General features: G+C 50.3%; 2 long non-coding RNA genes across 2 annotated transcripts; one reads left to right on the plus strand and one right to left on the minus strand.

Annotated features, from left to right (window-relative positions):
• Positions 1-805: 805 nt before the first annotated feature.
• On the minus strand, positions 806-5,325 carry LOC140688673 (uncharacterized). Its single transcript, XR_012063375.1, has 4 exons — positions 5,165-5,325; positions 2,880-3,046; positions 1,923-2,052; positions 806-1,075 (listed from the first exon to the last, which is right to left on the minus strand). It is a non-coding gene; the product is annotated as an uncharacterized lncRNA (long non-coding RNA).
• A 1,955-nt stretch (positions 5,326-7,280) lies between these two features.
• LOC107035239 (uncharacterized) lies at positions 7,281-21,004 on the plus strand. Its single transcript, XR_012063374.1, has 10 exons — positions 7,281-7,425; positions 8,343-8,585; positions 9,158-9,240; positions 12,486-12,572; positions 12,920-13,080; positions 15,923-16,040; positions 16,395-16,527; positions 16,927-16,980; positions 19,224-19,333; positions 20,732-21,004. It is a non-coding gene; the product is annotated as an uncharacterized lncRNA (long non-coding RNA).
• The last annotated feature ends 621 nt before the right edge of the window (positions 21,005-21,625 follow it).

The following is a 21,625-nucleotide window of genomic DNA, read 5'->3' on the forward strand; positions in this document are numbered from 1 at the left end:
AATCCTGGCTTACCCTTCTCTTGTGTTATTTTCACACACACAGTATTTAAGATCAGTTAAAACAAATGAACTGCAGGTACGTGCAACTAAATGGATGAATCATACACTCTATGTTAAATTGAAAAAGTAAGCCCTAGAAGGTAGCCTATAGTGTGCTATGCTTTTAACTGTGTATATATATGCCAACTAAACTCACTGAATTAAGAACAACTACAGCTAGAGTCCAGGTGGGAGAGAGACAGATAAAAGGTGAGGTGAGCACATTTGCTGCAGGTGAGCGAGTTCCTTTCCAGTAACATGTCATTCTCTCTGAAGCAGGAGGCAAGGCCATCTGCTGGGAGTCAGGGAAGAGACAGAGGGAAGCTTTGAGGTGTGCAGAGAGCAGAGAATATTGACACCACTGAGTGATAAGTGGGGAAATGTGCTCACTAGAGAAATCCTGGAGGATTGCCTGGCAGTGGCAACATGGTAGGCATTGATTTGTAGTCTTAGAAATCTGTGCTGGGAGAGCCTGCTGCCTGCAGGCTCAGAACAAATAGAGCTGGGTGAACCGAGATGGAAGTCGTCCTGGTGAAGAACTAGAAAGATCAAGGGTCAAGGGGGTTTTGTTTGTCATAAAGAGAGTGCTGACTTTGGATGCAGAGATGGAAGGTGGGGAAGTGGAAGTAAGAGGAACGTGGACAGGCAGGAAAGCAGAGGAGTCAGTGCATGATGTCCCAGTGAGGGTGAAGGAGGGCCAGGGAGGCTGGTGGAGAAGCAGCCGGACGGCTAGAGGTGGGCACTTAAAGGAGAGAGGCTGGAACTGGGGTGGAGACACGCCCGGGTATGAGCCCGGGGGTAGGGTGAATGGGGTTGGCTGGCTCAGGCTGACGGAGAAGAAGACCCTAAAATGACCATACTGGGTGGTGAAGGGAGAATGAACTTTTAGGTCTTGCTGGTAGGAGGTGAGGCAATACAGAGCTGGTGGTCCAGGTGCTCCTGACTGAGGCAGATGAGCAGGGAGGCCAGGGTGGCAGGCACTGCTTGGAAAGGATCTGGGTTTTTCAGGTGCTCCCAAGAGAGGAAGAGCAATTATCTGAAGGTGAAAAGTGAGCACAAGGTCAATCCAGGCACCTGATCATACAAGGTGTGTGAGGGGGCAAAGCGTCAACTCCAGAGATGGTTACCCAGGAAGCAGTGACCACGGGTGAAGTGAGGGGACACTCAGAGAAGAGAGGGAGAAAAGTCTTCTGGGTGTAGGGGGAAGAGAGGCCCCAGGACAAAGGAACACAGAGGCACAGTGATGAGGATGGTCTGGCTCTATGGTGACACTGCAGGGATGGCTGGATCTTTGTCCTGAGGGCTTAGGTTGGGGGGGCTACTGGCCTCATGAGGACCCCCTCTCAGCAGCCTGGACAGAGGCTCTCGCTCCTGAGAGCTGTGTGGCCACCACTATTCCCAGAGGGGCTCTGTCTCCATCTTCTCTTATCAGACTTTCCTGCCCAGCCCCCGACCACCAGCGAGGGAGCCTGGGCCTCGCAGCTGCTTCCCGTGGAGGGACACAGGCTCCTCAGAGAAGCAGGCTGATCTTACTTTTCTCCGTAACCCAGGGCCTAGCAAAGCGCCAGCCCACGTGTGGGCCATGTAGGGGCTCGGATACTTACAAAACTAACTCAAAGCAGTAGAATAGCAGAGCTGGAGGAAGTGACCACTGAGCTCACAGAGTTCACTGCCCACACCCCCATTCTACAGATGAGGAATCAGAGACCAAGAGGGAAGCAGCCTTGGCCAAGGGCACGCTGCTCTTAAATGCTGGCCTGTGTCGGGCATGCCAAGTGATGAGCTGCACTGAAGGGGCTGAGAGGGGGCTCTGGGGCCAGACAGCTTGGGTTCAAGTCCCAGCTCTGCCATGTATTAGCCGTGTGATTATTGAATGTCCTTACCTTTAAAGTGGAAGTCATAGTGGTGCCAACTCATTGAATTGTCGTGAACACAGCATTCCTGCAACAGCAGGACAGAGTACTGTAAGGGTTTGCTGTTGCTTTGTTTACTATTATTATCACCAAGTGAACCCTGAAATGAAGAACAAAGGCAGCAAGAATTTTTATTTTAAAGGATTTTAAAATCCTCTGATGAATGTTTCATTTCATCTAATCATGTTTGCATTTGACCCTTATTAACAACTACACAATGGATGACTTTTGAGGCAATCTTGCTTCATGTCTTTAATTCTCACTAATGACACAGGCTATTTAACAGGCAGCAGTTTCTTTTCCAGGAAGAGGGACAAAAATTTAAAAATGACTCAGTGCCTCTCGGTCCCCAATGAGTTGGTTGTGACCTGTCAACCCAGCTCTGGGGAAGTGCCGGCTCTCCCTGGGCTCGCTGAGCTGCCCCGCAGCCTCCAAGGGGCGCTGTACCCCCACACGAATCAAGTCTCTTGGTTACTATCTTTGCTTCAGATCCCTCAAGGACTGCTCATAACCCAGGGCCCCATCTGCCCCACCAGCCTTGGCTGCTGGACTCCAGGACACTATCCTGTGTCTCAACCATCCTCTGTTCCTATGACCGCCCCACTACTCTACAGTTTGTCCTTCAAGTGTGGGCTCCTGTGGCTCACCACACAGCAGGGGTCTCCCCGTCATCCACCTTGGGTAACTGCATTGTCCTGCACGGTGCCTAGCAAACCCGTGTGAAGGCAGGAAGTATACAGAACAACAAGTGCTCAGAGGGGCTGCCTTTCCCACTGCAGGGGCCCTAGAGAGCTTTCTCCCAGCTGGTTATTCAGAGGCGCTGAAGCTGTGGAATCTTGATCTCACCAATTTAAAGGGCATCATCACTAATTAAAAAAGCAATCATTTCTTCAGAAGCAAAAGGAGAAAAGACTATGTGTTCCCCACCTCCAACTTCTTTCCTCCACCTTCAGATGTTTCTCATCTCTGGGCAAGGGTAGAAAGCAAGTCACAGAATATTATTTTTCAATGTTTTTTCCCACTCTGAAGATTGCTTTCCCAGAACCGATGAAGGCTAGAATGGTTTAGCTTTCCTGGACTGAGTATTCAGAGGCCTGGAGGGGAGAGGGGAGGGGGAGGTGAGATAACTCAGCAATGTTGAACCTAACAGAGACATTAAATGTTCTATTCTAAACAGAAAGGAAGCAGGACGCTATAGAAACAGGAAAACCATAGTTGGAAATGCAATAACAAGTTACAAGAGAATAAACATAAAGATGTAAAAATGAAAAAGGACATCAAAATAAAAAAAGGTAGGAATGGGAGAGGGGAGCAAGAAAATATAGACTTTTTCTTTCTTTTTTTTCTTTGTTACTCTTAGGATGTGTTGGAGCCTACGTGATTATCAGTCTAAAGGAAACAGATATAGTAATGGGTTGATATATTTGAAGAATAAGGTAACCACAAATCAAAAGCATACAATAGAGTCACAAAAATACCAAAAAGAAACAAACTCAAAATGGCTTAAAGACTTAAATATTAAACAAGACACTATAAACTTCTAACAAGAAAACAGGCAAAACATTACTTGACACACATCACAGCAATGTTTTCCTAGGGCAATCTAAGCAACCCAAGCAACAGAAATAAAAGCCAAAATAAATAAATGAGATCTAATTAAACTTATAAACTTTTGCACAGCAATAGAAACCATAAGTAAAACAAAAAGACAACTTATGTAATGGGAGAATATATTTGCAAAAGATGAGACTGACCATGGCTTAATTTCTAGACTATATAAATAGTTCATACAACTTAATAAGAAAAAAATTAACAACCAAATCCAAAAATGGGCAGAACACCTAAACAAGCAATTCTCCAATGAAGACACACAAATGGCCAATAGGCATATAAAAAAATGCTCAATATCGCTCAATTATCAGAGAAATGCAGCTCAAAACTACAATGTTATCATCTCACACCAGTCAGAATGGCCATCATTCAAAAATCCACAAACCATAAATGCTGGAGAGGCTGTGGAGAAAAGGAAACCCTCCTTTATTGTTGGTGGGTATATAGTTTGGTGCAGCCACTGTGGAAAACAGTATGGAGATTCTTTAAAAGACAAAAAACAAAAAAACTTATCACCTAATCCAGCAATCCCACTCCTGGGCATATATCCAGAGGGAACCTTAATTCCAAAAGATACCTGCACCCCAATGTTCACAGGAGCACTGTTTACAATGGCCAAGACATAGAAGCAACCTAAACGTCCACTGACAGATGACTGGAAAAAGATGTGGTATTTAGATATAACAGAATATTACTCAGTCATAACAAAGAAGGAAATAAGGCCATTTACAGCAACTTGGATGGAACTGGAGATTATCTCACTAAGTGAAATAAGTTAGACAAAGACAAGTATCATATGATATCATTTAAATGTGAAATTTTTAAAAAATGATACAAATGAACTTATTTATAAAACAAAAGCAGACTCACAGACTTATAAACCAAACTTAGGAGTTTGGGATCAACAGATACAAATTAGTATATGTAAAACAGACAAACGACAAGGATTCACTGTAGAACACAGGGAACAATATTCAGTATCTTGCAACCTATAATGGAAAAGAACCTGAAAAAGAATAGGGTATGTATATGTACAACTGAATCACTATGCTGTATACCTGAAACTAACAAAACAGCTGTATATCTGAAACTAACAAAACGTTGTAAATCAATCACATTTAATTTGAAAAAGATTGATAAGCTCTAAATACCTTTATTCAAAGAAAATCTTGAACTCTTCCTTCTTACAAAACTTAAAATGGGTAGCTTGAGCAGGACCAAATTATACTGGATGGGCAGTTACATATCTTCTCCAGCACGTGGCCCATGCTACACACGCATCGTGTATTCCTACAGGTAAGAACAGCCCTGAGTGCACAGGGAGTGAGCCCTTCTGGGACAAGGCCTCTGTGGCAGTGGCCTCCTTGTCACCGCTCCATCTCACCAGGAGGCCAGGGTTTTCAGAGGTGAGGGGACATAGAGCTCATACACTTCAAATTGATTTCCCGAAAAAACTATGGAAAAACCAAATTCACCTGCAGTGTGGGAAACATGAGCATGGCCCCTAAGCAGACCGACAAGCCCAAAGTAAGAAGGCCCAATGTTCAGATCGGAACCAGAACAACGACCACCTGGCCCCAGTTAAATGACCACCACCTCACCTGCAATGAACTGCTCGTACTCAATGTCAGGGATGTTTCTGTTGAGACTTGGGAGGTCAAAGGAATCCGACCAGGGAATCCAGACCTGGTTGATGTCAGGGCTCTGCCAGTGGTAGAGGTGGCCCCAAGGGGATAGCACCAGTACCGGCTCCTCCATCTTCAGCAGGGTCTTCAGGAGGAAGGCAATGTGGATGCAGACGTTCCTACGGAGGCTGATGCCCTCTGGAGGGTTCAAGTCACACAGAAGGTACCTGGCAGGGAGCAAAGGAGAGCGGGTCTTCAGGGCCAGGCCTCTGCACAGGAATCCCGGCTTAGATAGAACAGATACAACGGGAATCCCTGCATAGCCCATGGCCTAGACTCCAGACACATTCAGCAGCTTCTGGTTTGTAGAGTGGAGGCACTGCCCACCCATCTCCATGTGGCCAATTACTTCAAGTCCGGGAACAGTTGCGGAAGACATCTTGGCATCTGTCTAACACCACTAAGCACCTGACTAGCACCTGAGCACCCGTTCTCCAGGGGCTCTCAAACTTCTTGTTCTACAGAACCCTATGCACTCTTAACAATTACTGAGAACTCCAAAAGGCTGTTATTTATGTGAGTTAAATCTATCAATATTTCCTGTGTTAGAAGTTGAATAAGAAGTTAGAAAAACTGTATGAATTCACTTAAAAATATTAACAATCTACTGTATGGTACCATTAATACTCTTAAACAAAATATAATTCTATTTTTCAAAACAAAAATCATTAGTGAGAAGAAAAGCAGTGATTTTAATTTCTGCAAATCTCTTATGGACTGGTGAGAGCTGAATTCTCCTATCTACCTCTGCATTCCCAGTTTTGTGATATTACAGGCCAGGTTTTTCCTGGAAAACCCCACAGGAACTCGGGAGAGCAAGAGTGTGAAAAAGGCAGGTGACATCCCCGCGTTTCTATGAAAATGGTCTTGCACCTCAGTGGCCTTGGATACACTTTGATTACTGCTGCCCTATCCTAGGCGAGACTCTTCTGCACTAGAGCCAGGCAAGGGTCCTGGATTCTGTAATGAGTTATGGCCACCACACCCCTCCCTTCTCTGTGTGTCTCTCACAACCTCCATTAATGCAGATGAGGATGTAATCCTCAGCCGGGGCCTCTAATCCCAGAAGACTGCTAACTTCAAGAGAGAGGGACCCATCTACCATCCCTACACCCCGCATAGTTTATTTTGAGTCAAGCCCTGGATAACTGCTTCTCGGCACTGACCCTTGTCTTATTCCTGAGGTCGACTGAAGGAACCAACATCTGGATGGAACTGAAATTTCCCTGCAGATAAACAAGGCTGATAAACCACCCCATTCCAACATCTGATTCTGGGGCTCTTCAAAACCCGGGTAAGGCCCCGCTTCATATAAGATGTGTCCTCCGCCTGCCGTTCCCGGGGGGTTCTGGGAGGCCGCGGCCACCAATGGCGACCCAGACTCGCGGCCCCAGCCCCAGGGCCTGAGGGGGAGGAAAGCTTGAGGCTGTGCCCAAGTCCTGCCCCGCCCCACCCCAACACGCTCCCCGGCACCACAGCCCTCCCCGGCCGCCACCCCAACCCCGATCCCACCCCGGTTCATGTCCACCGGCCCCGCCAACGGCGCGGAAGTACGTTTACCATCTGTGGGATGCCGCCCCAGACAGGATGTCGGCCGCCTACTGACCAGGCCAGAACTAGTCACCCAGCCAAGCAAGCCATCATCCCCAGCAGCAAGCACCGCCTGGTCCCTGGCAGCTACACACTTCCGGAGCCCGCTCGCAGCCCCAGAAGCGCACGCCGGCCCGCGTGGCGCGCGGCGCCTGTAACCATGGCAACGCGGCGGTGCCCTCCCCTAGCGCTTGCGTCGTGCGTCCTCCCGAGTCTAGATGTGGGAGGGCAGAACTTGCGGAGCCAATGGGAGACAGGGCGCGGCCAGAACTTCGGTGGGGGGAGGCTTATGGGATAGCTGGGCGGGGCCGGGCAGGGCGGGGCCGCGCGGAAGTCCTGACCTACAGGTGGCGCCGGCCGGAAGCTGGGGCTGTGCTGCCACCAGTGGGCGGGGCAGAGGGGCAGCGAGGCAGCGGGGCAGTTGGGCAGCGGGGCAGCGGGGCAGCGGGGCAGCGGGGCGGGGGCACCCTCACCTGTCCATGTGTGGGGATCAGCCTGGGCTCCGCGGCCTCCACTTTCGCCGGACGTGGACCCAGGCTACCGGTGGGCAAGATAGAGGACTGAGCCCAGGCACGCACGCTGGCCAGGTAGGGCACCTGAAATGCAGATCCCCCAGGCCTGCTGCCGGCCTTGAATAAGCGCTGCTAGGCAGTTTCCAAGAAGACGGGATCTGTCATAAGAGGGGAGGTAGGGCTAGGGTTCCAGATGCCGGGTTGGGTGCAGTCTCAGAGAAGAACCATGGTGAGAGGGCACAGAGAGGCCCCTGTGTTGGCGGTGCTAAGAGTTTGGGGTATAGGGTGGGGGTGGTGCGTGCCTTGCTCTGTGGTCTCCCCAGGAACCCTCACTCCAGAGCAAGGGGCTCTGCTCCCCCCCACCCCTCACTGCACTCCCTGCCTTCCCCAGCACCACCTGGGGTGTGGTTATGTCAGGGCAGGGAAGGCCCAGAGAAGGGGCTCATTCAGGGGCAGGGGCCACTCTGCAGGGATGCTGGACCTGACAGCGATGTGGTGCTTCAGAACTCCCCTGGGATGGGTTTCTAACCAGTGGGATGGAAGGGCCTCTCCATCCTGGGGTGCAGTTGGGGGAACTAGATCCATCATGAACGTCAGCCCTGAAAATGGAGGCTACGCTACATCCATTTCTAGAAAGAAAAATCAGGCCCCTCCAGCCAAGGTGACTCAGAAAGTCATTCAGCAATGTTCGGGATCCCCAGTTTAGACTTTCAATTAGAGCTGAGCCGCTCAGGAAGCCAGATCCCTGTCCGTGGCTCCAGGAGTAGGCTTTCTGCTTGGGGACAGGATCCTCACAAACACCTGTGTCTTTGTGGGTCACTCCCCTCTGACAAGCTGGGAGGCAGGGTGCAGTTGTGGGAAATCGTGTTTCCATGAGGAGAGGGCCACCAAGTGGTGGGGGCACAGGAGACAGTCAGAAAGAGTCCCGCAGCCTTTCTGGAATCAAAAAACTGGCAAAGGTGAAAAACTGCATAATTTGTTTCATTGAACAGGCTGCTTATGTACGTTTGGAAGGCCAGGTTCAAGGACTCTGCATCCCTCCAGGACAATAGCCTCAAGAGAAGAACAGACAGAGTAGGAGGAGATGTGGGGTTTCTCCCAGGAATGAGGCAGAACAGGGATTTCTGCAGATTTGCAAGGAGACCCCGACCACTGAGCAAGGGGTCACAACCCCATGTGACACCTGTCTTGTGTGGCTTCGGCTCTGGATCTGGCCTGATCATGTGTTCTTCCAGGTGAGTTCCAGAAACTCAGAGGGTAGACTTGGAAGGGCTGAGCTTGGAACCCGGTGTGGAGATGGAGGGTCCTTTATCCTGAGTCCCCTCAGCCTAATCACTGTAGCTGAGTTCCAACACCACCCAGGCCCCCCGGGTGGCCGTGGAGGGAGAGCAAGCCTGGCAGGTGACCCAGGAGTCCCACTGCTGTGCCCCTCCCTTATCTTAGTTCCCTTTCACCCCGGAAGGTGTGATTGTCTCATGGCACGGTGACAAGCCATGTCTCTTCTCTGTCAGGTGGGGTCCCCAACCCCGCTCAGCCTTCTCTCTGCATGGATGCTGAAGGACCAGTCTCACTTGAATTTCTGAGCTTGAGCAGTAAAGTGGAAACAAAGAAACCAATGGAAACAAAGAAACAAGTTATTGTGGCAAAGCTCCCCACCGCAGAGAAGCTGCCCTGAGTGGAAGGGAGGGTGTGGGCATGCCCATTTGTTTCCTGTCTCCCAGTGCTCTTTGCTTTCTTATTGCAGACCTGCATGGTTACAACAAAGTGATCTGCAAAACTGAAAATATTTACTCTCTCTCTTTTACAGAAAAGGCTGACCAGCCTCTGGTTCCCGGACCGGTCAAGTGATTGGAGTACTTTTCCAGTTTGGAAACATCTGGGCAGGCCTAGGTTTGCAAAATAATTTAAGAGTAGTTACGGAGTTTTTTTCTAAACATTTTTACGGCTGTATACTTCTGAGCTGAGGTTGTGCTGTGTAATTCTGAGCCGGGATTTTCTCAAACTGTTTCTCATTTCTTATACCGGACACCCCTAAATTCCAAGGGGAATGGGATGCTAAGGAAGCCACGGAATTTAGGAAAAAGATACAGATTTCATTTCCATTTAAGCATCGATGTATCTCCATTCTAGGCAGTATCGGTTCTGTGGTATTGATAAAGGAATAAATAGCAACTAAATTTAAGAAAATTGTGGGTCATTGGGTACACAAGTTCTTCTTTTCAACATTTTTGTAATGTTTGCAGTTTAAGATGACCATTCCTGAGAAACAGGCAGCCTCTTAGAATGAAATAGCATTTTCCCTGAACAATATTCAATTTTTATTTCATAGACAGCAGGAAGAGAAATCACACATCCAACACTTGGGGACCTCAATGATAAAATGTAACTTTCTGAGAGCACACTCCCCCGTCTCCCCTTGCTCTTTTCACTGTCCCATTGTCCCTGAAGGCTCTTTTGTATCTTCTGCTCATGACTCCAGTAACTCTTCCTCCTCGTTCCTCAGCTGGTAAGTTTACTTTTCTACTTTGACCAGGCAAACTGAAGCCAACAGAAGAGAACTTTCACCAGCAACTCCCAGCACATCCGCTAGCCTTCTGAGGTCTGTGACCTCACTCTTGCTGCCCCACCTCTTATTACAGGTGACATCAAAAGCCAGATCATCCAAAAGTTGCCAGGGGGGCCATCCATCCAATCTTCTCCGGGCTGTCACTCCTACATCCATCCTCTCTGTCACAACCTCATCTATTTTGTTCTCCTGCTACTTGTCTCTTTTCAGTATATAAAAGTCAATCCTCTTAAAAGAAACAATCAGCACTCTTTGACCCTAATTCGCCCCCACCAATTGCCACCCCATGTCTTTGCAGCAAATCTTTAATGAGTAGTTTAAACTCACTGTCTGCATATTCTCTTGAGCCATTCCCATTTGCACCCACTCTGGCTTTTCCCCTGATACCTCACTCTATGGAAACTGCTCTGTCAAGGCCATCAGTGACCCCACGTTGCTAAATATAGTGGTTAGTTTTTAGTCTTCATCATGCGTGGCCCTTTGGCAGCATTTGACCCAGCCCTTCCATGCCTCCACCCCCGTGTTCCTGCTTTACTTGGCCTCCAGCCCATCGCTCTGCTTTCCATCCACTGGCTGGTCTTTTGCCAACGTCTCCTCTTTTTTCCAAACATTTACTGCGAATGTGCTCCGGAGTTGGGTCCTGGATCTCTCCACTATCTCTCTGCTATAAGTTTGGTGGAAGCAACCAGACTTGGAAATTGACATGCCATCAATTTCTCGATTTGTCCAAAACTCCCTGATTGGCCCTTTCCATTTGGAACTCTCTCCCTGATACTCATATTCTTTTTCTTTCATTCATCTTGCTTTCACATTCATACATATGTTCTACTGCGTAAATTACTTTTCCAAATTTTGAATCAGTCCATACATATCATGTAAAATGCTCAGATCTCTATTATTTCCACTAAGATGCTTATTCTACCTTAGAACCTTTCTGCATTTTGGTATTTATGTCAATAAAGTGAATAGTATTTCTACAAGCCTCATAGTTAAACAGTGTGTTTGTTTGGAGCTATTATGTAACATGAAATAATGATACATCAACATAGTCCTTTTTCATTTAATTTTATGTAACATCAAGATGAGGTTTTTGTACTGAAGACTGGTTTTATTGAAATTTTATCTACGTTATGGACAGTCAGTTTATGTGAAAGCCCTCATTTCTCACCTTTTCTGATATATTATCCATTTGGCTATTATAACATACACCTTGGCATGAAATAAAATTCCAGATTCATTCACATAATAAAATTAATCATTTAAATTATATTTTAATGTTAAAAATAAAGAAAAAAAACCCAGACTCCTCTACCTATTAGGCATTTCTGTGGCAATATGTAAGACTCCTTAACCATGACATTGAAGATCTGAGCTGATTCCAGCCCCTTTCCACCTGCTCAGCACCATCTTGTCCCATCCCCTGTGGATGGAGAGGACATCCATCCCATTTTCCAGGTTCATATGTTGGAATCATGTTCTTTCTCTCTCTTACTCTTACACACACACACACACACACACACACACACACACACACACACACACAGCAAATCCAGCTTCTTAGAAAATTCTGGCCCCTCTCTCTTCATTAACCACCTACTCCCTGTTCCCCACCCTCCTAGGAGCCACCTTCTGCCCCTTCTTGGACACCAAATAGCCTCCTTCTTCCATCTTTGCTTTTCTACAATCTCATCCGCACAGAGTCAGAGGGAGCTGATAAAAGCATACATTGAGGGGGTGGGTGCAGCTCAGTGATAGAGTGCATGCTTAGCATGCATGAGATCCTGGGTTCAAACCACAGCACCTTCACGAAAATAAATAAATTACCCTCCCCCCAAAAAAACCCAAAACAAAAGCATAAATTGGACATCACCCATCCCATCAAAACTCACTAAAAGGGTCACCATTTCATTAGGAGCCAAAGTCGTCCCAAAGTCTTCCAGGACCCGGCGTGCTCTACCTCTCCGCCCACACTCTCCCCCTCACTCTGTGGGCCTCTGGCTCCGGCTCTTCCTTCTTCCTCCGGATCTATGCTGCTTCAAGTTCATTACTCCGTGAGATCTGCCAGGATTGACTTCTTCCCTCCTGCCTGCCTCGCACCCCACCACCATCACCTGAGTTTGCTCATATCACTCTTATTTTTCCCCAAGCTCTTGCTACCCCCAACATGATGCCTGTTTCCTCTACTAAAACTCTGAGCCCCCAGTGATGGGGAGTCGTGTCTAATTTGTTGACTAATAAAGCCCAAGACCCTTTGGAATGGGTATAGTTACTAGATTCCCATATGTAGTAGGAGCTTATACAGATTTGCTGAATGAATGCAGAGGTCCTGATCCAATCCGATGGAGCACTTGTGTGTCCTGCTCAAAGAATAACTCTCCTTTCCTCCTGAGAGGGGGTGACTACTTCCTTGATGATCAAAGGCAAGATCTATTTTCTTTATGCTGTTAACCTTAGGCGGGGAGACTGGGGGATCTTCATTTATATTTTAAAATTTGATTCACTCTGCAGTTTGTCTTCTGTCTATGTATCCTTTTGAGAAACCGTTTATGAGTGATCATTCTTCCATCAGATTGAACAGGATCCAGGGGGAAGTACCAAGCCTGTCCCATCGGCCATCCTGTGTGTCATGTCCTGTGACCCATTGGATGCTCAGCACGTAAGTGAAACGACAGGAGTGAGTGAAGAGTTGGGAGCATCTCATTACTGTGGTAGCTGCATTCCGTCCGATGCCTTGAGATTTGGGGAAAGGTTTACAAGTGCGGAGGGGAGAGGCCAGGTCCTCTGTGCTCTTCCTGAGTGCCCTGGCTTTACCCATTCCCCCAGCCCCCTCTGGGCAGCCAAGCCCAGGAGCTGGGCCACCGGCGATTGTGCTGATCAATAATCCACTTCACCTAAATTCCGGGGGTAGGAGCGGCCAGCACAACTGGTTGTAGACTCTGGAGTCAGGTCCTTGGAGGAATTCCTCACTGAACGATGTTTTGGAACTTTTATTTTTCTCTATAGCCTCCAGCTGAAGAAACAGATTGCCTTAGATACATGAACGGTGAAGACACCTACTATCCCCATGGAGCCCAGTTGGGGCTGGGAGTCTGCTGTTTGTACTGCCAGTGGGCTCGTGTTGCTTTGGGCATCCCTGTGCCTGAATTCCTGCAGTACACTCGGTGGTAAGAACGGAGGTGCCTGGCAGGGAGGGAAGCGGGTTGGGAGACTGCACAGCTGGGGAGATGTTAACCTGGGGTGATCGGGAACCTGCTGATGCATGGCATCTCGGTGCAGGGAACTCTCCACACTCAGAGGGGTTCCCACTCCCGCCGGGTCCCTTTGATCAGGGTGCTGGGCTGTCAGCACAGCAGGGTCCATGTGAGGATCATGGTGCCTTCAGGCAGTGGGAAGTGAGGGGTCAGTGGCACTTAATGTGTTTCCCAATCTGCAAAACTGGAATGACGTTAACCATCCCGCAGGTTCGTTGATGGGCTGGGACACACTAGACAACCAGGAGCTGGAATTCCTCTGTCCCGATTGTTTTCCTTCCTTCCCAGTATTTGCTCTCACAAGCTCAGTCTCTCTGTCTCTCTTTCTTTCACTTGTAACTTTCTCTCCTGCTCTGGTTTCATTTGATTCCCACCTTCCTCCCAATCCCAAGATGAGTGAAATTAATTTCTGTGTGTCAGTTCCAAATTCCCGGGAAAGATGCTCTGTCCCCTCTTGATTTGTTGTCCAACCCATCAGTTGCAGCCAGAGGAGAGAGTCCCTCTGTGACCAGTGCAGGGGCTCTGCCCAGCCCCCCAGCCACCACTGTGGGAGCACATAGCTCTCCGAGGAGGATGTACTGGCTGTGACTTGGTGTCACTAAGTGTGAATTTATGTCTCCTCTTGCCCCACCTTCATCCTCCTAAACAAAGATGAAAATTAAACATTCCCGAGATTTGTGTCATGGAACACTCAGGGTGGGGGCTAACAGGGCTGGATTCCCTGCTGAGTGTAAGGGGCTACAGTGACTCCCCAACAAGAGCCTGTGAAGGGAACAGCACCGGCCCCACAGGACACTTAGGGCACTGAGGCTGCATGACATTAAGCCAGGCTTCTGACCACAACTCTGGTCTGGTCCGACCAGTTAGTCTCTGAAACCAACCAGCTTTGGATTCCTCAATCCCTCCATGAGGTTTTACCTGAACCACCATCTTCTGTATCTCTGAAGACAGATGATGAGGACCCTTCACGTAAGGCATTTGCACAGCCCTGTGCGGGAATTTGTGCAGCACGGTCTGCCCGGCGGACTGACGGAAGTTGGTATTTTACTGACCTTAGAAATAGTCTGGTTTCCTGATGCACTGTTTCACTTAACAAGCAACAGAAGCCACCTCTGTCTGATAAAAGCAAAAAAGGGACTTAATGAAAAGATACTGGGAGGGTGCATGCAGTTGCCCGGACCAGAGCCGACCCGGGGGCCGTAGGAGATGTTGAGGAGCCCTAGGCACCAGGCTGGGCAGGGTGTCACCAGGCCCCCTGCTGCCCCAGCAGGGACCCCCCTCCTCCTGACCCTCCACCTCAATGCAGTTTCGTGTCCCGACAGGGCCAGGTCACACTGAAGCCACCAGCACACACCTCAGTGGGGGAGTTGGCCCCGTCTCAGCTGAGGGCATGCCTGGTGTGGGGGGAGGCCCTGTTAGAGGAAGGCGGTTCCCCTACTGTTCCGAGTTAAGGTGCAAGTCAGTGCCGGTCACTCAGGAGAGCCAGGGTGTTCTGACCTCATTATGGTGACTATACCGTCTGAGTTCACTTATTACTTTTTAGGTTGGAAGGCCCAAAAGGGAGAATCAGTGGAGGTTCTAATACTTATTTTATATTTCCCAAGTACCAGATATAGTAAGCAAGCCACTTCAGACAAGGCCCAGAACAACCACATAAATAGTCCACGGAGCAAGTCGTGCAGTCAGGCCCCTGCAGCCCCAAAACCCATGTCCTCATAAGCTCCGTAGTTACCAGTGGAAGTTGTAGGGATTTATTGGACTGTGTGATCCTGTGGGGGCTGGGATGTCTGTGTTTAAATCCAGATCTTCAGAAACTCGGCTAGAACCATAGAAACTGATTGTCTGCATGGAGGCAGAGGAGGGGAGGCTTGCAGCCTCTAGTCCAGCTTGTGAGGAGCTCAGCAGTTGCTCCTTCTGTCCTTAAAAAAATACCAGAGCTGAGGGAGCTGAAAACCCACTGCTCTTCTTAGATCCATAAGGAAACTGAGGGGGAAAGCTGCTCCCAACCCATAGAGGCAGCCGGGCAGGCTTGGAGAGTCACAGCTCCCAGGGAAGGACCCGCTTTTGTAAGAACCCCGGGGGCAGGCAGATTTAACAGGTCCCTGAGGCCAGCGGGAGTCTCAGCGTGGGGAAATCTGAGTGTGACAACTCCAGGGGGCCAGTCAGAGGGACCCCCTGCTCTTTTTCATGCATTTTACTGCCAGGGCCTTACCCTGTTCTCAGAATGAAGGTCAGAGGAAAACTCCTCATGTTTCCTGCCTGGAAAGGAGAAAATAACTCTACTGAAATACACGCAGAACATTCTGTTTCATTGGGGGTAGTTGTTTTTTGTTTGTTTTTTTAATGAAAAATTATTTTACCAGAGCCTAACCAACCTGGGAGAAGGGAAATCCCTTCTGTCTCACCCAAATTGGGGTGGGGAAAAGAGACACACTTGTGGAGGTCACAGCTCAGGGCACAGACTCAATGAGAACTAATCACAGGACTGCAGATGCCCTGCTCTGTCCTGCTCCCCCAACATCTTACCTCCATGTCAGTAGGGCCCCTGTGTAATAACAGGAATAAAACTAAAAGAAGTAAATGTCTCAGGAGTGTCTAGGGAAAACCCAAAGACAGCGCGGAGATGAAAACAAGGACACACAGGCTGTTTTAGCCTCTCACACCAATAGCTGTAGCAAACTACACACAGCCCAGCCCCAGTAGATAAACAGACAACCTCACAGAAGAAATTATTTATTTTGGTTCTCTTACCCAGTGCATTCCATGGTGCATCCTCGCCTAGAATTGAGTGGAAGCAAGTCCATCTCAGAAGGAACATAACTGAAGAGGGATGGCTTCCCAGACTCTGAGGGGCAGAGAGAGCACCAGCCTGGGTTAGAGAAACGTGAGGGGTGGGGTAGGGGGTGGGCTGCCTTCTTCCCCAAATAAGGAACCTTCCTGAGGCCAGCACAGTAGGAGGGAGGGCCATGGGGTGGAAGCAGACAGACTTCTTCCTGAGAACTGATGGGATGCCTCAAAGGGACCATTCAGGTGCCCAAACTGGGCCCTGAGGGTGGGAGCCAGTCGGCCTGACTCAGAGCCCAGGACTGAGGTGGGCACACAGCAGGCCAGTCTTACTTGGCCGGATCCATTTCACTTCTCCGAAGCCCTGTGTAAAACATGAAGCGTGGACGGCCTGGTGAGCACAGCTCTGCCCTCAAGACCGGTTTCAACTCCTCTCTTCCCAGAGAACAGCATCTCTGAGCCCGTCCTGAGTGACCTCACAGAGATCACCCTAGTGGCCCAGGCTAGTGACCGGGAACATGTACCTTCCTGAAGGCAACCCCTGTCGTCCACTGATGCATCATATACTGGCAAAGAGTGAGTCCCTGTGCATTGGTCTAACAGCAGAGACTCTGCCAAAGGCCCAAGAGGTGGTGTGTGGGACATGCAGGGGTGCAGGAGTGTAGGCAGTGCAAAAGTGTAACTGGTGACAGGGGTGCAGGGGCTGTGGAGGGCGCAGGCATTTCAGGGGATGCGGGGATAGAGGGATGCAGAATTGCAGAGAGTAGCAGGGGTGCAGAGGTGCAGGGAGTGTAGGAATGCAGGGAGGTGCTCAGGGACTTGGCCAGGATTAGAAGGCAAGTGCACATCCTTGCAGTCAGCCTGAACCCGGGAGGCTATTGCAATGCTTTGGGGCGGCGGAGGCGGCGGCGGCGGCGGCGGTGGCGGTTGGGAGGCTGCCCGGGCAAGCCGGTCGATTTCTTCTCTTCCCTGCAGCCTGGCCTGGGGTGGGGCTTGGCCGGCGGAGATTCGCCAGATGTTGGACTCCAGGTAAGCTTGCTCCTGGGAGGTGGGGCGGTTAGGTTAGCGGGCGGCGGCAGCGGCAGAGGGGCGGAGCGAGGCTGCCCATGGCGAACGGGTGAAATAGCTGCCTTGTCCCGGCTGCTGGGCCTGGGAGCGGCCTCTGCTTCCCCAGGGCGCCGGACACGCCTGTCCCACTCAGCTTGCTGAGTGGGGAATGGGGGCGGCGCCGTTAAGGTGCGGGGCCCACGGGGGGAGGGGGGCTGCCGCGGGGGAGCCGGTCAGTTCGCTCCGCTCTCCCCGGCGGCGGAGCCAGGGGCGGCTTCTGCTGCCCTAGAGGCGGGACGCCGGTCTCCAGATGAGCTTGCTTCTGGGAGGCGGTGGCGGAGGCGGCAGGGGCAGGGGATGTGTTCCAGGGAGCTGCTCTATTTCTTCTCTCCCCCGCGGTCTGGCTTGGGGGCGACCTCTGCCGCCGGAGATTTGCCTGAGGTCAGACTCCAGGTGAGCTTGCTCCTGGGAGATGGGTGCGGTGCAGTCAGGGGGCTGGTAAGGTGATGGCTGCGGGCATAGGGAGGCTGCCCCCAAGGAGCTTGTGGATTAGCTCCATGTCTGCACCGCGTGGCCTGAAGGCGGCCTCTGCTGCTCCAGGTCCCGGGACACCCCTGTCCCACTTTGACTGCTGGGGGCGGGAGGCAGTGTAGTCAGGGTGCAGGGGTGGTGGTGGTCGGGGGCCTGCAGCGGGGGAGCGGCCCATTTTCTCCCATCTTCCCCGCGTCTTGTCCTGGGGGCGGTCGCTGTTGCCCTGTGTTATGAGACGCGTGTATCCTAGTCGGCCTGACCCCGGGAGTTGGACTTGGTACTTTGGGGGTGGTGGCAGCAGCGGCAGGTTTTCCCATGGAGCTTGTGCATTTGCTCCCACTTCCTCCCATTGTTTGCCATGGGGGCGGTCCCTGTTGTCCCAAGTTCGCCGGACGTCCATCTGCAGGTCAGCCTGCTCCCTAGAGGAGGCCACTGTGAGGTCAGGGGCAAGAGTGGTGGCTGCTGCGGGGGTAGTGTCTGCCTTGGGTAGCTGATGGATTGGCTCCCGTCTCCCCGATGGCCTGGTGTGGGAGTGGCCTCTCCTGCCCCAGATCACCAGACGCACCTGTCCCACTCAGCCTGCTGGGGGAGGGGCGCCCTGGGCGGTGCCTTAAAGGTGCGGGGGTGGCGACGGCGGGGGTAGAAGAGCTGCAGCGCGGAGCCTGTCAATTTGCTCTCCTCTTCCCCGCGGCCAACCCTGGGGGCGTCCTCTGCTGCCCAAGAAGCCGGATGCCCGTCTCCAGGTCAGCTTGTTCTTGGAAGACGGGCTCGATGTGGTCGAGGGGCAGAGGCAGCTGCGACGGCCGGCTGCCCCACCTAATGTTGTCACTTATTCTCCTCTCCACTGACCTGGCCTGGGGACGTCCTCTCCCGCGCAAGATTCGCCTGACACCCCACACTCGGTCTGGTTGCTCCTGGGAGTTGGGCCCGCGGTGAGATCAGAGGGTGGAGAGGACAGGGGGCTGCCCCTGGAGAGTTGGAGGATAAGCTCCAATCTCTCTGGAGGCCTGACGTGGGGGCGGCCTCTGCTGCCCCTCATTCCCAGGTCACACTTCTCCGGGTCATATTTCCCCGGGTTTGCGGTAGGGTGCGGGGGCATCGGGGTGTTGGCGGGGGTATGGAGCCTGCAGCTTGGGAGCTGGTGCTTTAGCTCCCATCTTTTCCGCAGCTTGGCCTGAGGGCAGCCTCTGTTGCTCCAGGTTGCAAAGCAGTTTCCCTGACATCTTAGATACCGGAGGTGGGCAGGATGGGCTGAGGGGGCTGAGGCAGCCGCCAAGGCAGCGACAGAGGGGGCTGTCCCTGGCCAGCTGGTCAATTTGTTCCCATCTCAACCTTTGCTGCCCCAGTTTCGCAGAACGCCCTTCTACAGTTTATTCTTCTCCTGGGAAGTGGGTGCAGTGCATGCAGCCCAAGGTCTGGGCTCTCCCCTTGGGAGGGGCAGAACTCTCTTGTTCTACTTTGTCTTTATTCTTCAGCGAAGTGGTTACTGGACGCAATTCTTAATTCTGAGAAAGTGTAGCCTGTGTTATGGAAGAGCTGCTGGACAGTGAGTTTTCTGGGTGGATTTTCACATCAGCTGATGCCCCAGGCAGGCAGGAAAGCTATTTCTCAGAGCTTCTTAGTCTGGGGTTGGGGATGGCCCCGCCATCCTCACCATGCTTTTTAAAAATGTGTTACTCCCCTCTTTTTCCTAGGTGACATTTTAGGTTACTGGGCCACAGATTGCTGGCACACTCATCCTTGTTCTCAAACATCTTTTAAACTTGGGTGAAGTGATAAGTAGGGGAAGATGATTTACTGAAAGGTAAGAATACTTAAATTCGCATTAAAGCTACATTCTGTCAATCTTTCTCAAATGATTTTTCTCTGATTCTAAATCCACGACCTAGTGAATGTTGTACTCCTGTGTAAGTCATTGATCTTCACATCACATTTGTTGAGTGGTCAACGAGATTTGTTAATTAGATTAGTCCTGAAAGGAAAAGTTCAGGCTTTTCAGAATTCCTTGTCTGATGTCACCCAGGCAGTCACAGTAGAAGACAGAGCTGATATAAAAATCCCTCAGCTGCCTGAAGTGCAAAGCTTCTGGGATTACTGATCCCTGAAATGCAGGTGACTCTTGATGATAATCTGGGGGATGGTTTATATGATCAGATTCTTCCAGTCCTATAAATGGGTTCCGTGGCCCCAGCCCTGGGAGAACTGGTCATAGGGGCCATATCGTGAGGGGTGGGATGGGAAGACAATGTGTAAGAGCTGGAATCACTGAGATTCCACACTCGCTAAACACAGACTCCAGAGCCTAATTGTTGTCAGGTTCTGTTCTGGATTTGAGAGTGTGTTCATACATGATTCTTGCCCTTCTGGAGTCACTGCCTGGGGGGAAGTAACCTTTACATAGATCTGTGGAGGATGACATTTAAGTAGATGGGCTGTTATGGTTCTCAGTGTGCCCAGGCTTGCTCTTCCAGGCACTCGTGGGACTAACGAGAGTCATGTTATTCACTCATTCACTGATTTATTACCCTTGAATTGATCATTCGTCCCACAGTAAGGGAAACAAGGTATCAGGAAGCTGAGTTTTGTACCCTCTCCTATCACTGATTGTGTCTGTCAGTCGGGCACCCTGCGTATGCATTGTGAAATGGTGGTATTTCATGCCCAATGGGGCAGGACTGTCAGTTCTGAGAATCAGGGGAGACACGTGGGTAGGACAGCACCCTGACACACATGACACCCCCCCATCCTGTGAGACAGAATTGTCGATGCTCAGGTGACCCGATGTAGACCGCGGTGCTAAACCTGAGCATGTTTAGTGATCCTGGTGGCTATGAAAATACAGACTACCAGTCGCTAACTCTGGAGACTCTGAGGGTGTGCACCCCAGAATTCTGCATTTTAAGAAGCATTTTAACGAATCCTGATGAAGAGATCTGAATGTCCCACTGAGAAACACTGGTGTGCGAGGCACCAATGTTGAGGATTCTCAGGGAACGATGTGTTTTCAGGACGGTCCAAGGGCCCTCACTTTAGACTTTTGCCTTGGGTTTAATTGTATGTGTTCAGAAGTGATGTCTTTCACTTCCAGTGCTTGTCAGCATGCTCTGTGCAGACATTTACTCTCAGTAGATGGCAAAAACAATGATTCTTCAGGTCACCGAGCTACAGTGTGAACGATATTTTATTTTGGTTTTCTTTATAGCAATGCAGACTCTCCCGAGAAGAGATTCAGACTGAACAGCTTTGTGTCAGACTTTGGAAGACCGCTGCTGCCCAAGGTGTTCTCTGGCAGTACAATGACGAATTTAGGTCCCTCTTTCACTGCTACATCGATGACGTGGACCACTTGGACAAGGGCAAAGCTGGTATCCCTACCATAGCCCTTTACAGTGATATTCCGCTCCAGGAAGCCATCAGAAGCAGCAGGTGGCCAGAGGAGGAGCCAAACTGACTCATGAAATGTGTCATCCCCAACTTTATCAACACGGACCAGAACTCTTCCTTTGTGGAAGATGATCTCCTGATTTTGTAACTACCGATTGTTCTAGAAAATAAGGCAGTTGCCCAGAACTCACACAAAGACTTGAATTGAGAAACGTGCTTTTTCAGGTATCTTTCTGAAGATGTGAAGTCTGTCTTTGTATGGCAGGAAGTCCCCTTTCACAAAACTGAATGTGTTTGTGTCTGAGAGATGGAAATGGAGACAGAAAGAGGAAGAAGCAGAGGAGAGCCCCCTCAGAAGAGAGCTAGTTAAGGTGAGCTTTTGTGCCTTTAAAAAACATTTGGGGTTTTAGGGGGAACAAAGTATTTACACTGTCTTATTCTCCTCATTGGAAACCTTGGCCCCGTCATCAGAGTCAGCGGCCTTGAACGGGGGTTGCACGCTGCGTTTCATCTGGCGCTGCCAATTCCACGCTCTGCTTTTAGCACGTTGCTTTGCCTGTCAGGGTTGCCACCCTTTTAACTGTAAGGTGAGGAGTCTGGAGTAGATGATCCACCACAGCTCTGCTGTTTGCAAATTTCTGATTTCATATTCAGATGAGGCTGGGATACACCCAGAGCAGTATAAACCAGGCCCTACTTCCTGCCTATTACT

This window comes from Vicugna pacos, chromosome 23 (assembly GCF_048564905.1).
Source record: "Vicugna pacos chromosome 23, VicPac4, whole genome shotgun sequence".
In the NCBI taxonomy this organism is placed as follows: domain Eukaryota; kingdom Metazoa; phylum Chordata; class Mammalia; order Artiodactyla; family Camelidae; genus Vicugna; species Vicugna pacos.